The sequence below is a fragment of the Canis lupus genome, chromosome 6 (assembly GCF_048164855.1).
Source record: "Canis lupus baileyi chromosome 6, mCanLup2.hap1, whole genome shotgun sequence".
NCBI classification, from domain to species: Eukaryota; Metazoa; Chordata; class Mammalia; order Carnivora; family Canidae; genus Canis; species Canis lupus.
This window is the reverse complement of record NC_132843.1, coordinates 58,141,978-58,156,741: the sequence shown is the minus strand read 5'-3', so window position 1 is coordinate 58,156,741 and position 14,764 is coordinate 58,141,978. Positions and strand designations below refer to the sequence as shown.

Sequence of the window (14,764 nt, the reverse complement as noted above, 5' to 3'; positions counted from 1 at the left end):
AAGGCTGAAAATAAAACTACAGTAATCAGGGCACCTGAGGGCTCACTGGCTGAGCAGCTGCTTTGGCTCAGATCATGATCCTGGGGTCCTGGGATGGAGTCCTGCCCCACAGGAAGCCTGCTATTCCCTCTACCTATTCTCTGCCTCTCATTCCGTGTCCCTCATGAATAAGTAAATAAAATCTTTAAAAAAAAAAAAAAAAACTACAGTAATCAAGACGATATGGCATCCATTAAAAAAATAAAAGGAGGGATCCCTGGGTGGCGCAGCGGTTTAGTGCCTGCCTTTGGCCCAGGGCGCGATCTTGGAGACCCGGGATCGAGTCCCACATCGGCTCCCAGTGCATGGAGCCTGCTTCTCCCTCTGCCTGTGTCTCTGCCTCTCTCTCTCTCTCTGTATGTGTGACTATCATAAATAAATAAAAAATAAAATAAAATAAAAGGAAAAAAGACACATAGAGCAATAGAATACAACAGAGAGCCAGAAACCAGGAATACACCCATATGATTGTCAACTGATCTTGACAAAGGAATGTTAAAGAAAAAATTATTCACAACACTTATTAAGACAGTAAGACATTATTTGAGAGAGATTGTTGCAATGAGATTTGCAGAAGGTGAGAGAGATCAGTCTGAATTCTGATTCCAATGACAAATGGAGATTTATAGCCAAGGAGCAAGTGGGCGTCAGCAAATGGAAAATTACCAAAAGGGGAATGCCTGGGTGGCTCAGTGATTGAGTGTGTCTGCCTTTGGCTCAGGGCATGGTCCCGGGATCGAGTTCTGCTTCGGGCTTCCTGCATGGAGCCTGCTTCTGTCTCTGACTCTCTTTCTCTGTATCTCTCATGAATAAATAAAGTCTTAAAAAAAAAAAAAAGGAAAATTTCCAAAAAGAACATCAAGATCAAGGAAAAGGATGATTCCTGCTAGACCTACTGAACAGGGGATTCCCGCTAAAGGCAGAACCATGGGGATAAGATATTGCAGGTGAGAGATGAGGAATTTGACTAGATATTAAGGGTGATTACTTACTAAGAATGGGGATTCTCTCCAAACTGACACAATTCTTGCTAAAACTGAACTAAGCAGGCCAAGGACAGGCCTAGTAGAATAGAGAACTAAGAGAAGCTTGACCAAGGTTTGGTCAAGGAGACAATCTGTCAGGGGTACAGACAATTGAATGAAAAGAGGAAGTCTTTTCCACAAGTGATGCTGCAACAGTTTAAAGTCCATTGGTGGAACACTTGGGTGGCTCAGTGGCTGAGTGTCTGCCTTTGGCTCAGGTATGATCTTGGAGTTCTGAGATCGAGTTTCATATCGGGGCTCCCTGCATAGAGCCTGCTTCTCCCTCTGCCTATGTCTCTGCCTCTATCTATGTGTCTCTTATGAATAAATAAATAAATAAATCTTTTAAAAAAAGAAAGAGAGAAAAAAGTCCATTTGCAAAAAGGAGTGAGGAGGAGAAGGAGGAGGAGGAAGAGAAAAGAAACTAGATTCAGAACTTAACACTTCTGACAAAAATTAATTCAAAATAGATCACAAATCTTAACATAAAATACAAAACCAGAAAACTACAAGATAACATAGGAGAAAATCTCAATGACCTTCAATTTGGCAATCGATTTTTATAACACAAAAGCATTATCCATTTAAAAAATGATAAATTGGATTCTATTAAGAAATACTTTGGGAAGCCCCGGTGGCCCAGTGGTTTAGTGCTGCCTTCGGCCCAGGGTGTGATCCTGGAGACCCGGGATCAAGTCCCATGTTGGGCTCCCTGCATGGAGCCTGCTTCTCCCTCTGCCTGTGTCTCTGCCTCTCTCTCTCTCTCTCTGTCTCTCATGAATAAATAAATAAAATCCTTAAAAAAAGGAATAAAGTATTTTTTAAAGTCTCCTTAAGAACAACTGTAAGTTATGTCAACCAAAATCTACACATGAACAAATAAACTTCTATGATGGTGCTATAAAATTACCAATAAAACAATCAAAAACCTTCAGAAAATCTGATAATGAACACAATAAGCATATAAACAGCATTAAACATGAGAAAGTAGATATAGTGATTTTTATAGTGATTTTTAAATTTTATTTTATTTATTTTTTTTTTTTGATTTTTAAATTTTAAAAGACCAGGTATAGTGATTTTTAAATTTTAAGAGACCACCAGGGCAGCCCCCGTGGCCCAGCAGTTTAGCACCACCTTCAGCCCAGGGCGTGATCCTGGAGACCCAGGATCGAGTCCCACGTCAGGTTCCCTGCATGGAGCCTGCTTCTCCTTCTGCCTGTGTCTCTGCCTCTCTCTCTGTATCTCTCATGAATAAATAAATAAAATCTTAAACAAAAAATAAATAAGAGACCACCAGTGTAATTTTCTAATATTAAGTTTGAAAATAAAAATGAGGGGCACGTGGGTGGCTCAGCTGGTTAAGTGTCTGCCTTCAGCTCAGATCATGATCCCAGGGTCCTTGGATCACCTTGCCCCTGAGTCAGGCTCCCTGTTCAGAGGGGAGCCTGCTTCTCCCTCTCCTTCTGCCATTCCCCCTGCTTGTGCATTTTCTCTTAAATAAATAAAAATCTTTTTAAGGAAAAAAAAAAGGAAAAGAAAGAAAAGAAAGATGAAACAGGTAGTGCCCTTCAAGGAAAGACAAACTGGTCAAAATTAAGTGAGGAAGAGAGCTCATTACATAGATTATCATAAATAAACAATCAGAAAACAAACAAAAATTAAACACAAGTCCTACTCCTCCATGACCCAGTCCTAAATTGTTTTTTTGGCAATTTCACTCCAACAAAAAGACAAAATTATTTATGTCATTTAAACTTCCCCAGAGGATACAATAAGGTGAATAAACTGTGCTACATCCATATAACGGAATATTATTTAGAGATCAAAATAAGTGAGACATCAAACCATGAAAAGACATGGAGGAACGTTAAATGTATATCGCTAAATGGAAGAGGCCAATCTGAAAAGGCTACATGCTGTGTGATTCCAACTATATGACAGTCTGGAAAAATCTATGGAGACAGTAAAAAGATCAATAGTTGCCAGAGATGAGGGGAAGGGATAAATGGATGAAGCACAAGAGATTATTTTCATGGCAATGAAGCTATTCTCTATGATACTATAATTATGGGTATATAATACTGTGCATTCGACAAAACTCATAGAACTCCACAGCACAAAGAGTGAATTTTAACATATGAAAATTTAAAGGAAAATCACTTACAAGGGGGAGAGATCCTAGAATAAAATGCAATTTTTTTCTGAGAGAGAATGCACACATGTGCAGGGGGGGGAGGGGGGTTAGGAGGTGGGTAGAGGGAGAGAGAGAATCCTAAGTAGGCTCCATGCCCAGCGTAGAGCCAGAGACAGGGCTTGATCTCATGATCCTGAGATCATAACTCTGAGATCATGAACTGAGCTGAAATCAAGTGTTGGATGCTCATAAACTGAGCCTACCCAGGTGCCCCCGATTGTGACAAAATAATCTAATAATCTTTTTTTTTTAAAGATTTTATTTATTTATTCATGATAGAAAGGCAGAGAGAGGCAGAGACACAGGCAGAAGGAGAAGCAGGCTCCATGCCGAGAGCCCGATGTGGGACTCGATCCCGGGACTCCAGGATCGTGCCCTGGGCCAAAGGCAGGCACTAAACCGCTGAGCCACCCAGGGATCCCCCAATAATCTAATAAGTGAATAAAACCACCTTACTAATGAGGAAAAATGATACTGATTAACTTTGAAAATGAGTAGAGAATGTAAGATTGAAGTCAAAAGAGGGGTGCCTAGGTGGCTCAGTCAGTTAAGCGTCTACCCTAGGCTCAGGTCATGATCCCAGCTTCCTGGAACTGAGTCCTGTGTCCCTCCCTGCTCAGTGGGAAATCTGCTTCTCCCTTTTCCTGCTCTTGCTCTTTCTCTCTCTCTCTCAAATAAAGAAATAAAATCTTAAAAAAAAAAAGTCAAAAGAAACCATTCATAGCCCCATACTCTGATAATATTAATTCCCATTGGGAGTTAATTTTTTTCCCAGGGGAGAACACAAACACAATTCCCCACTATCACAAATTATGCAGTTGAGTTTCCCACATCTGGGGAAATCACAGGGGTTAGCACATCCAGAGTACAATGGATAAACCTCACCCTGAGAAAACCATCTTTGTAATCATGGTATCTCCTCTGCCAGGTAAGTATGGTGGCATTAATTTTTGATGTTGCTATACTTATATACTACAATCAATGCATTGGAATTGAAATAAATGGATGATGGGGAGAGGGGGAAGCCGGTTTTCTCACTCTTAAAATGGGAGCTTACAAATAAGAAAGGGGAGGAGGCTAGAAAGATCCATGTGGTAACGGATTAGAGTTGGAGAGAGTATGAACTTAGCTTATGATGTTTAGCTCAATGAATAAAGACAGTTACATATACAAATATTTATAGATATATCTATATACACTGGTTAGCACACACACATACACTTGATCTGTCAGCTAAGTAACAACACCCCAGTATCAAAAAGTACTTCCAGGTTGCCTGTGGCTCAGTTAGTTAAGCATCTGCCTTCAGCTCAAGTCATGGTCCCAAGGTCCTGGGATGGAGCCACATTGGGCTCCCTGCTCAGCAGGAGACTGCTTCTCCCTCTCCCTCTGCCCCTCCCTCTGCTTATGCATGCATTCTCTAGTAAATAAAATCTTTAAAAAAAAAAAAAAAAAGGGACATCTAGCATCCAAATCTTGAATCTTAATACTATTCCCTAATAAAAGGAACCAGGGTGCCTTGGAGAAACAGCTGAATCTAGAACTGGGGCAGGAAATATCCAAGAAGAACCTGGCCTACCTTTCAGTGCCAGAAAATAAGGAGTATTAAAAACAAACAAAAAAATCACAATGAAGTTATGTCAAAGGGACACAGGAGCCAACTGAAAGAGCCCTCAGTGACCAAAGCTGGTACAATTTAAGCAACAACATAAAGTAGTACTGGATTATAACCCAACGTATAAAATAAATATCCATGACCTGTACTGATATTAAAAAAAAATAAATAAAAAAAAAAACTGACTAAATAAGTAAATGGTGGAGAGGGGACAAATTTCCTGTGTGCAAGAATTCCAAATAATTTATGTAGGTACTCTGTCTTCATGGAAGTGAAGCATAAATCCCAACTCCTTAAGTATGAGCTGTGTATGGTGACTGCTTTCCAAAGGCTACAGTATGGAAAAAGGGATGACGAGAGGAGAAAACTTACAGTGAAGAAATTGCTAGAAAGCTTATTTTTAGGGACACTTGGGAGGCTCAGCAGTTGGGCATCGGCCTTTGGCTCACGTCATGATCCTGGGATCCAGGATCCCGCATCAGGCTCCCTGTGAGGAGCCTGCTTCTCCCTCTGCCTATGTCTTTGCCTCTCTCTCTCAGTCTGTGTCTCTCACGAATAAATAAATCTTTTTTTTTTAAGTGTTTGTTTGTTAATTTATTTATTTATTTGTTTGTTTGTTTATTTATTTATTTATGAGAGGGGAGACATGGAAGGGACAGAAGGAGAGAAACTCAAGTAACTCCCCACCAAGTGGGGAGACTAAGGCAGGGGTCAATCCCACAGCCCATGTGATCATGACCTGAGCCAAAACCATAACTCCAATGTTCAACCAAGTGAGCCACCCACGTGCACCTAAGAAGTATTTTTGATATAATGAAAAAGGTCATTTCTCTCTGTGGTTTTGCTGCCGAAAATCTACAAGCTCAATCTAATCATGAGAAAAACCTCAGACAAATCCTAATTAAGGAACATGCTACGTAATACCTGGTCAGTACTCCTCAAAACGGTCACAGTCATGAAAAAAAGGGAAAGTCTAAGAAACCACCGCATCCAAGAGTCTAAGGAGACACGATGCTTAAATGTAATGTACCATGGAAAGGGCCCTGAAACAGAGTGTATTAGGTAAAAACTATGAAAATCTGAATAAGCATAGGCTTCAATTAGTAATAATGTATCCAAAAAATGGTACCCCAAAAGCACCCACCCCCAGGGTGTATGATGTGGCCCAGCCCTCACACAGAATTCCATCTTAAATCCTACTTGCCTGATATGTAGGGAATCCCAAGCCTTAAAATTTAAGGTTGTCCTCAACTGAGAACATCCCCAAATGATCCCCCAAATCCTCCACGTGGCAGAGGCAAATGGAAATCCTCTCTGGAGGAATGTGACTCCATCCTAGCCCAAAGTTATTGCTACAAATATTTAAGAATGTTTGGAGGCTGCTTCTAGGCAACAAATGGAATGATCAAGGCAAAAGGGCCCACAGTGACCATATCTGGCTAAATCCAGACAGGCCCTTCAGGTGACCCACCTCAAAGTATCCATAGGCCCTAACTGACAAGTGGGCTACTTACAAACAGGCACAGCTACCAAAAAAGGAAGAATTCCATTCTCCCCATACCTCCTCAACAACAGCCCCCACCATATCAAAGCAGTTTGTCCTGCTGTCCTGCCTGCTGTGCCCTTGCAGTATATCCAAGAAATTTCTAGCTCCTTTGTTCTGTCTCAGGTGCATCCTTCCACCACCTGAGCCACTGGCTTCCACCGATTGGTTGCCCTACATTTGGGGGCTCCTGTCCAATTAGGGGGGGGGGGGGAACACCACATTATGATGACCAGAATAACCATGCACATAGACAAAGGACCACGGGCAAGAACAAGCAGGAAAACAGACCAGAAAAGAGACACACAAAATTTCAGTTGACAGATGAGTCTACACAGACCATGAAACAACTATGCTTACAATATTTAAAATGATAAGACCAAAAAAAAAAGAAAAAAAGGAAATCCCACTTCTGGTCAGTGTAGTATTACAGAGACCAATTACGTGCCCAGCCTGAACAACCAAAAACTAGAAATAAATGTAAACAATGGATGTTGGCAAACTGAATTCCAATAAAATATAAAAATAAATAAAAATTAAAAAATAAATAATTAAAAGAAACAATGGTTATCAAGACACTAGGCATCCAGTTGCAAAGGACAGTAACCCTGAAAGATGGTCAACAGAAAACGTATTCTCCACAAGTGTCCCAGCTTGCTGCCCTGGAAGTTAACCAGGTCTACTCCGCAGAGCTTGGGGGACTGACTCCCCGGGTTGAGGAGATGGGAAGGAGGGTCGGGAAGAATAAAGTGGCTGAAATCGGCTGGACAGAGTACCCGGGAGGGGACTGCACGGAGAGAAAATTTAGATCTGAGGAGATAGTAAACAATTTATTGTTTTAAGCATCAATGTTGGTTCTTTACAACAAAACTACCACGCGATGTAAGATGTTAATAAGGGAAGCGGGGTGTAGAGTGTATAGGAATTCTCCACCTTCTTCATACTTTTTCCACAAATCTAAAACTGTTGTAAATAATAAAGTGTCAAAAGCACCCAGCAGGGCGCCTGGGTGGCTCAGTGGTGGAGCCTCTGCCTTGGGCTCACTCAGGGCGTGGCCTCAGGGTCCTGAGATCAAGTCCCGCACCGGTTCCCCACATGGAGCCTGCTTCTCCCTCTGCCTGTGTCTCTGCCTCTCTCTGTGTGTCTCTCATGAATAAATAAATAAAAATCTTTATTAAAGAAAAAAAAAAAAGGACCCAGCAGACCCAAGGGCCTGTCGCTGGCTTCCGCCTGACCGGGGCGCCGGCCCAGGGCCGCCCCTTCTCCCCGCCTCCCAGCGGCCTCTAACCTCCAGAAGCACCTTGTCCGCCACCCTCCGCCCCGCCAGCAGCCGGCGGGGCGTCGTGAGCTTCGTCGTCGTCGGCGTCGCCGCCACGGCCCGCGAGCTCCCGGCTTCACCCGAAGGACGCCAGCACCTGTGGGCCTCGCACGCTCCTCCCTCGGGGCGCCCGCTGGGCGGCGACGAGGCGCCCCCGACGGCTCGGTGACTTCCGGGCGGCCACTTCCGGCACGAGGCGTCGGTGACTTCCGGGCGGCCACTTCCGGCACGAGGCGTCGGTGACTTCCGGGCGGCCACTTCCGGCACGAGGCGTCGGTGACTTCCGGGCGGCCACTTCCGGCACGAGGCGTCGGTGACTTCCGGGCGGCCACTTCCGGCACGAGGCCCTCCCGCAGGCTGCGAGCCCCGGAGCCGCCCCGCCGGCCTCGCCCCACCGCCACGAGCCGGGGCTTCTCTGCCCGAGCCTCCCCCTGCCCCGCCGGGCACCGTGTCACCCCCTGCACCCTCTCCCGAGCCGTGGGCCAAGTGGGGACAACGCTATTTTGCAGGGGGGGGGGGGACAAAAACACGTGTAAAACTTCTTCCTCTCCGGCTGAATTCTCGCACACCGCCACCCCCACCCCACCGTTAGTGCACTATTAGAGAGGGGACATTTAAGAAACTGCTACAAATTCCATACAAAGTTGTTTGGGTTTTGTTTTTTGTTTTTTAAGATTCTATTTATTTATTCATGAGAGACGCAGAGAGGCCGAGACACAGGCAGAGGGAGAAGCAGGCTCCACGCAGGAGCCGGATGTGGGACTCGATCCGGGATCCTGGGATCACGCCCTGAGCCATCCAGGTGCCACCAATACAAACTTTACATTAAGAAAATTTTAAAGAACTGACTAGAGCAAAGAGAGCAAAGGGGAGGTGGTAGAGGAGGCTAGAGAGCAAGGAAACAGGCCCTTTCCGCTGTTGAAAGAGCTCCAGCTTTACCTAAAGTGGGAAGACAAGATTTTTGTTTCTTTTTTTGATTGATTGATTGATTGATTGATTGATTGATTGAAGAGAGAGAGCCAGTGAAAGAGAGCATGAGCAGGGAGAGGACTCCCCCACTGAGCAGGGAGCTGCGTTCAGGGCTCAATTCTAGGACCCTGGGATCATGACCTTGAACCAAAGGCAGATGCTTAACCGAGTCACCCAGGCACCCCAGGATGACATGAGTTTTCTTTCTTTTTTTTTTTTTTTTTTAATTTTTATTTATTTATGATAGGCACAGAGAGAGAGAGAGAGAGGCAGAGACACAGGCAGAGGGAGAAGCAGGCTCCATGCACCAGGAGCCCGACGTGGGATTCGATCCCGGGTCTCCAGGATCGCGCCCTGGGCCAAAGGCAGGCGCCAAACCGCTGCGCCACCCAGGGATCCCGAGTTTTCAAGATGTCCATTTGCACCAGATTTGAAACTCATATGTGATGATGCATTGCAAAAATAAAACTTTATTATTTGTAACTCATCTAGGTTAAAAGTCCTCATTTAGCAGAAATGTAGACACATTTTTAAGGGTAACAATTGCTCTGGGGGGTGGAATTTAATTGATAGGGGAACAGAGGGCTAGCTGAGGACAAAGCACAAGCCCTGGGGCAGCACACTGACAAGTCCTTGAAACAGGCAGAGGGACATTCCTTTACAGATTAAACTGTCCCAATGTTAATACTTTGCTAAGAGCAAAAAACAATCTTAGCCCAACCCCCAGGATCCTGTAGGTCTATCTTAACACATAAAAATTCCTTTAGAAATTTCCTTTGGGGGATCCCTGGGTTGCTCAGCGGTTTAGCACCTGGGTTTAGCATCTGCCGGTCCGCCCAGGGCGTGATCCTGGAGTCCTGGGATCAAGTCCCAAGTCCCAAGTCCCACATCAAGCTCCCTGCTTGGAGCCTGCTTCTCCCTCTGTCTTCATCTCTGCCTCTCTCTCTCTCTCTGTGTCTCTCATGAATAAATAAAATCTTTTTTAAAACTTTTTAAATTTAAACTGAAAATAAATTAATGCCCTTTTTCTATCAAGGATCCAATCCAGGATACCCCATTGTGTTTAATCCACTACATTTCTAAAATATCACGCAGAAACTTCTGCTTCTAGCCATGGCAGAGAAATTAATACCAGACTATCAAATATAACCCAAATATGGACAAAATACTGTGTCCCGACATGGACAACAGTCAATGACTGAACATTGCAAATATAGAAACATTGCAAGGAGGTCCCACAATCACATCAGATGTTTGTCAGGAGACAGTTTTGTGCAGAAGAGGGAAGTGGAGTCCTGGTGGGATACTCGCCTTGTTCAGCTGAGGAAACACAAAAGTGAAGTGGCTAGAATTTGTGCAGCAGGTATCTGAAAAGAGGGAGCCCAGATCTCTGTGTGGGACTCACAGTGGGGCCAAGGCCACAAGGCCACGTGCTGGGCTCCATGAGCACAGGACAAGACCGCTCAAGGCTTAGCAGGGGTTATCTGCCACAGAGCTGAGAGCCAAATCATGATCCTGCTTTGAAGACCTGGCCCAGCCTTCTCAGAAGCATCCCTGCAACTTCAGAAAGTTAGTATTTTAAAGTAAGAACCATGATCCAGAGTAAGGGACACATCCTAGAACTAAACCCATAACTGTAGCCTGACAAGGCCAAAAGTATCTACCAGTAGTTCAAAGGATTACAAAATAAAATTCAATATTCCTTATAGAGGAAAAAGTGATAATCCAGGCTCCCAATAGCATAGAGTCACAATCTATATATTATAATAGATACATGTAGGGCCGCTTGGGTGGCTTAGATAGTTAAGTGTCCAACTCTTGATCTCAACTCAGATCTTTTTTTTTAACTTTTTTTTTTTTTTTTTTTTTTAATTCATAAGAGACAGAGACCTAGGCAGAGGGAGAAGCAGGCTCTCCACAGGATGCCTGATGTGGGACTTGATCCCAGGACCCCAAGATCACACCCTGAGCCAAAGGCAGATGCTCAACCACTGAGCCACCCAGGCACCCCTCAACTCAGGTCTTGATTCAGGGTCATGAGTTCAAGCCCCATACTGGGCTCCATCCTAGGCATAGAGCCTACTTTGAAAAAAATATTCATATACTAGATTCTTGTATGTTTATAAATATGTAAGCACAAAGGATAGGAGTTCTAAAAAACAGAAACTACTTTGTTACAAGCTTCATACATTTTATATAAAGCATTACATAATATTCACAGGAAGCTATGATTGGTATGCATATTATAATCCTGACAGCAACCCTAAAAAATAATATAACAATATATAACTGAAAAGCCAACAGAGGATTACACTAGAATACCAAATTAATATTAACTCAAAAGAAGTCAGGAAAGGACAAAGAGAAAAACAAAATAATAACATTGGCAAATTGAAAGCAAATAACAAAAAGAAGAAACCTAAATCCAACCATATCCATGATTTTATTAAATGTAAAACAAAAACACAGCTAGTTTGAAAATGATGAAAAAAGATATATCCTATAAATGGCATGCAAAAGAAAGCTGAAAGAGTCATGTTAATATTAGATTTAAAGGACTCCAGTCAAGAAGAATTAACAGAGGTAAAGAGAGACATTCATAATGATAAATGAAGAAGACATACCAAACCTAAAATGTAGGTGGCTAATAACAGCTTAAAAATAGATAAAGTGAATCTGACCAAACGAAGACGGAGAAATCTACAATCAGAAGTAGAAACATCAATTTGCTCTTTAATAACTAGATAAAAATCTAGAAGAATATGGGGGATCTAAAAATAGTTATTGAAGGATTGAAGGACGCTTGGGTGGCTCAGTGGTTGAGCATCTGCCTTTGGCTCAGGTCGTGATCCCAGTCTCCTGGGATGGAGTCCCGCATCAGGCTTCTCACAGGGATCCTGCTTCTCCCTCTGCCTATATCTCTGCCTCTCTCTGTGTGTCTCTCATGAATAAATAAATTAAAAAAAAAAAAAAAAAAAGGGTTTCAACTCTCTTATACCACACTGCTTGATTCCCCTGGCAACAGCCCCCATCCTTAGGTTACCTAGGGGCTTTTCAAACATCACCTCATTAACATAAACTCAGGTGTGATTGAAAGGGTTTATTATGAGTAACAAAAAAACACCCATTTCACCCAACTCTAAAACTGTTTCAGGAACCAAAGACAAAAAACAAATATCATGACAAAAGATGCCCCTATTGCTCTAATCTCTTGGGAAATAACAAGGGTCTTGTGAGCTATGAGCCAGGAAGCACAGATGAAAACCAAAATACCTTTTTATATCACAGTATCACAGACCACCCCCTGGGTTTGTTTGTTTTTTTTAACACAGATTCCTTACTGCAAAATGAGCCATACCTTTCAAAACGGTTATATTTGGTGTAGCTTTTATAGGACAGATCTAGCAATAGAACCAACACAAATATGCCTAACATTTGGAGAAGCCACTGTGGAGCTGGGATAGATTTAAAGAGCTAACTGGGACACCTTGGGTGGCTCAGAGGTTGAGCGTCTGCCTTCAGCTCAGGTCGTGATTCCAGGGGTCCTGGGATGGAGTCCTGCAGCAGGCTCCCCACAGGGACCCTGCTTCTCCCTCTGCCTATGTCTCTACCTCTCTGTGTCTCTCATGAATAAATAAATACAAATCTTAAAAAAAAAAAAAATAAGGAGCCAACTAATTTGTCCTATAAAGCTTTTATAAACATTTCATATTCTTATACTGGTTGATTTTCCCCCTTCATACTGTTAGTTGTACCTTATGATAAACTTGTGTAGAAAGATTCAGCTTGGATACCCACTGATGGGTAGCTAAGTCTAGTTCCTTCCTAGGCTGGCCATTTTCCATAGATATTACATCCTAAGGGGGCTTTGACTCAATCTCCCAGTACATTTGACCATCAGTCAGTATTAACATAAAACTTATAGGAATGAGGTTGTTACATCTTCCAAACAATAGCGGCATTATACCATATTGCTACATGATTATAGTGCAATTCAGGTTCATTACCAAATAAATCAGTAAGAGGTATGTGCTTTGTGTTCCCAACAGAATCTACCTTTGCCCATCTAACATATTATTAAGAATGGGTATCACTACAATTGGTCATGAGTTGGTTCTATCTAGGTGTTGACCTTAAAAATAAATGTTATTTTACCAGTAAAATGGATTTAATCCAGAACAGCAGAGGAATTAAAATTAGGGACATGTACACTATAGAAACCAAGGGTAAAGCCACAGATCAAAGGAAAGAAAAGGAGGTAGTTAGGAAGGGCTTCTTTGAATAAAAGTTCATTGAAAGAAATCAAGTGTTTGGGGTCCTAATGGTTTCTCATTGGCTCAGTTGTGGTATTTTCTTATTGATGGAGCTTTTTTTTTTTTTTTTAAAGATTTTAGTTATTCATGAGACACACAGAGAGAGAGAGAGAGAGAGAGAGAGAGAGAGAGGCAGAAAGGCAGAGGGAGAAGCAGGCTCCATGCAGGGAGCCCGATGTGGGACTCGATCCCGGGACTCTAGGATCACACCCCGGTCAGGCACTAAACTGCTGAGTCACCCAGGGATCCCTTGATGGAGCTTGTAGCTGGGCAAGGAGGCAATGTACCTCTCTTCCTGTTGGGTGTACAACTGATAAGTGGCAGGGTATGGGAGCTCCCTTTCTGGCCTCCTGAATCCATTTTAATTAAGGTTTTCTTTATTCACTTTCAGATGGGTTAATTCAAGTTAATTGAGACTGGTTTTCATAGTGTGTAAATATAGTGGGGACCACCTCCCTCTGAAGGGTAGGACATGAGTGGTCTTTCGAATAGTTCCTACTATAGTGAAAACCAACTTCAGCATCCAGGAGCTCAAATATGTAATGTGAAGATAGTTTGGATATAAAGAAGGAAGAGAGTTTGTTACTTTGCCAGGCAAAGGAGACAGGAGCAGGCTAATGCCTCCAAGACTGCAAGCCAGCCCAGGCTAAAAGGCTGAGGGGTTTCATAGGAAAATACAGGATCTAGGCAGTTTTGATAGGACCTGGCTCCTGCTGCCAGCCATGTTCCTTGGGTCTCCTGACTAGTGCTGCCCCCAGCCGTCTGAGGCTCCTTACTGTCAACATCAATACTGAGTTCCTGGAACAAAGGATTCTACAGAATAACAAGTGAAAGGGTGAGGGCTTCAAGAACGAGCAAGAGAGAAATTCATTCAGTTTAAAGTCGAGCTTTGCTGAAATGTTAGTGTGTCCATCTAAATATCCATTCATTTTTACATTTCTGTAACGGTTTCACTATACCCGATAAGGGAACAGAAGACAAGCTGAGACAAAGCACAAGTTGACACGCAACCTGACCTCTTCCTGGATGTAATATGTGTGACATTCCTAAACTTCCAGTGACTTTCATGCTTTGCTAGAGGGCAAAACAACTTTAGTCTGATAATAGACTCCAATAATCTGAGGATCTTCTTTAGCATATGAAAGTCCTTTGAAAACCTCCTTTGTCCTTTTCTCCTCTACCCCCAAAGCATATAATCAGCCATTCTTTACATCCCCAGTGCAGCAGCACTTTTTGTGCACAGGTCCTGTCCCGTGCTTTAATATATTCACCTCTTAGCACCAAAGATGTCTATGAATTTTTTCTTGGCTGTCAGCACTGGACCTCACCAACATTCCAAAACTACATCATCCCTACTAATGACACTGCAGGATATGTTTTATTTCGACCTATTTGGGAGCATGAGCAGTCATGACACATCAGTGAAATTACAAGTGCCCCTAGAGAACTTCTAGGAGGCCATAAGATTTGGAAGCCATAAGATTTGCGCAGATGTCCGTTAAGCCTCGGGCTGGGATCTCTTGCTCCCATCCGAAGGAACTTCTACTTGTATTAAGTTAGTCAAAAGGACCTTCTGGGTCAGGGTACAGGCCCTTTCCCAAAACTGTTCTAGCATTATCCAGCATTATTTGTTGAGTCCACCTGACCCGCTTTTCTAATGCTTCATTGTTTCTCCTAGCTGACTCCTATCATTGGTTTTCCTTCAGGCAGAGAACTCCCTGTAATCTGCCTATTCTAGTTAATCT

At 43.0% G+C, this 14,764-nt stretch overlaps 1 non-coding gene across 1 annotated transcript; it reads right to left on the bottom strand.

The window, feature by feature from the left end:
- Window positions 1–4,033: 4,033 nt before the first annotated feature.
- On the bottom strand, window positions 4,034–4,197 carry LOC140636155 (U1 spliceosomal RNA). The gene has a single exon (XR_012033473.1). It is a non-coding gene; the product is annotated as a U1 spliceosomal RNA (small nuclear RNA).
- Window positions 4,198–14,764: the final 10,567 nt, after the last annotated feature.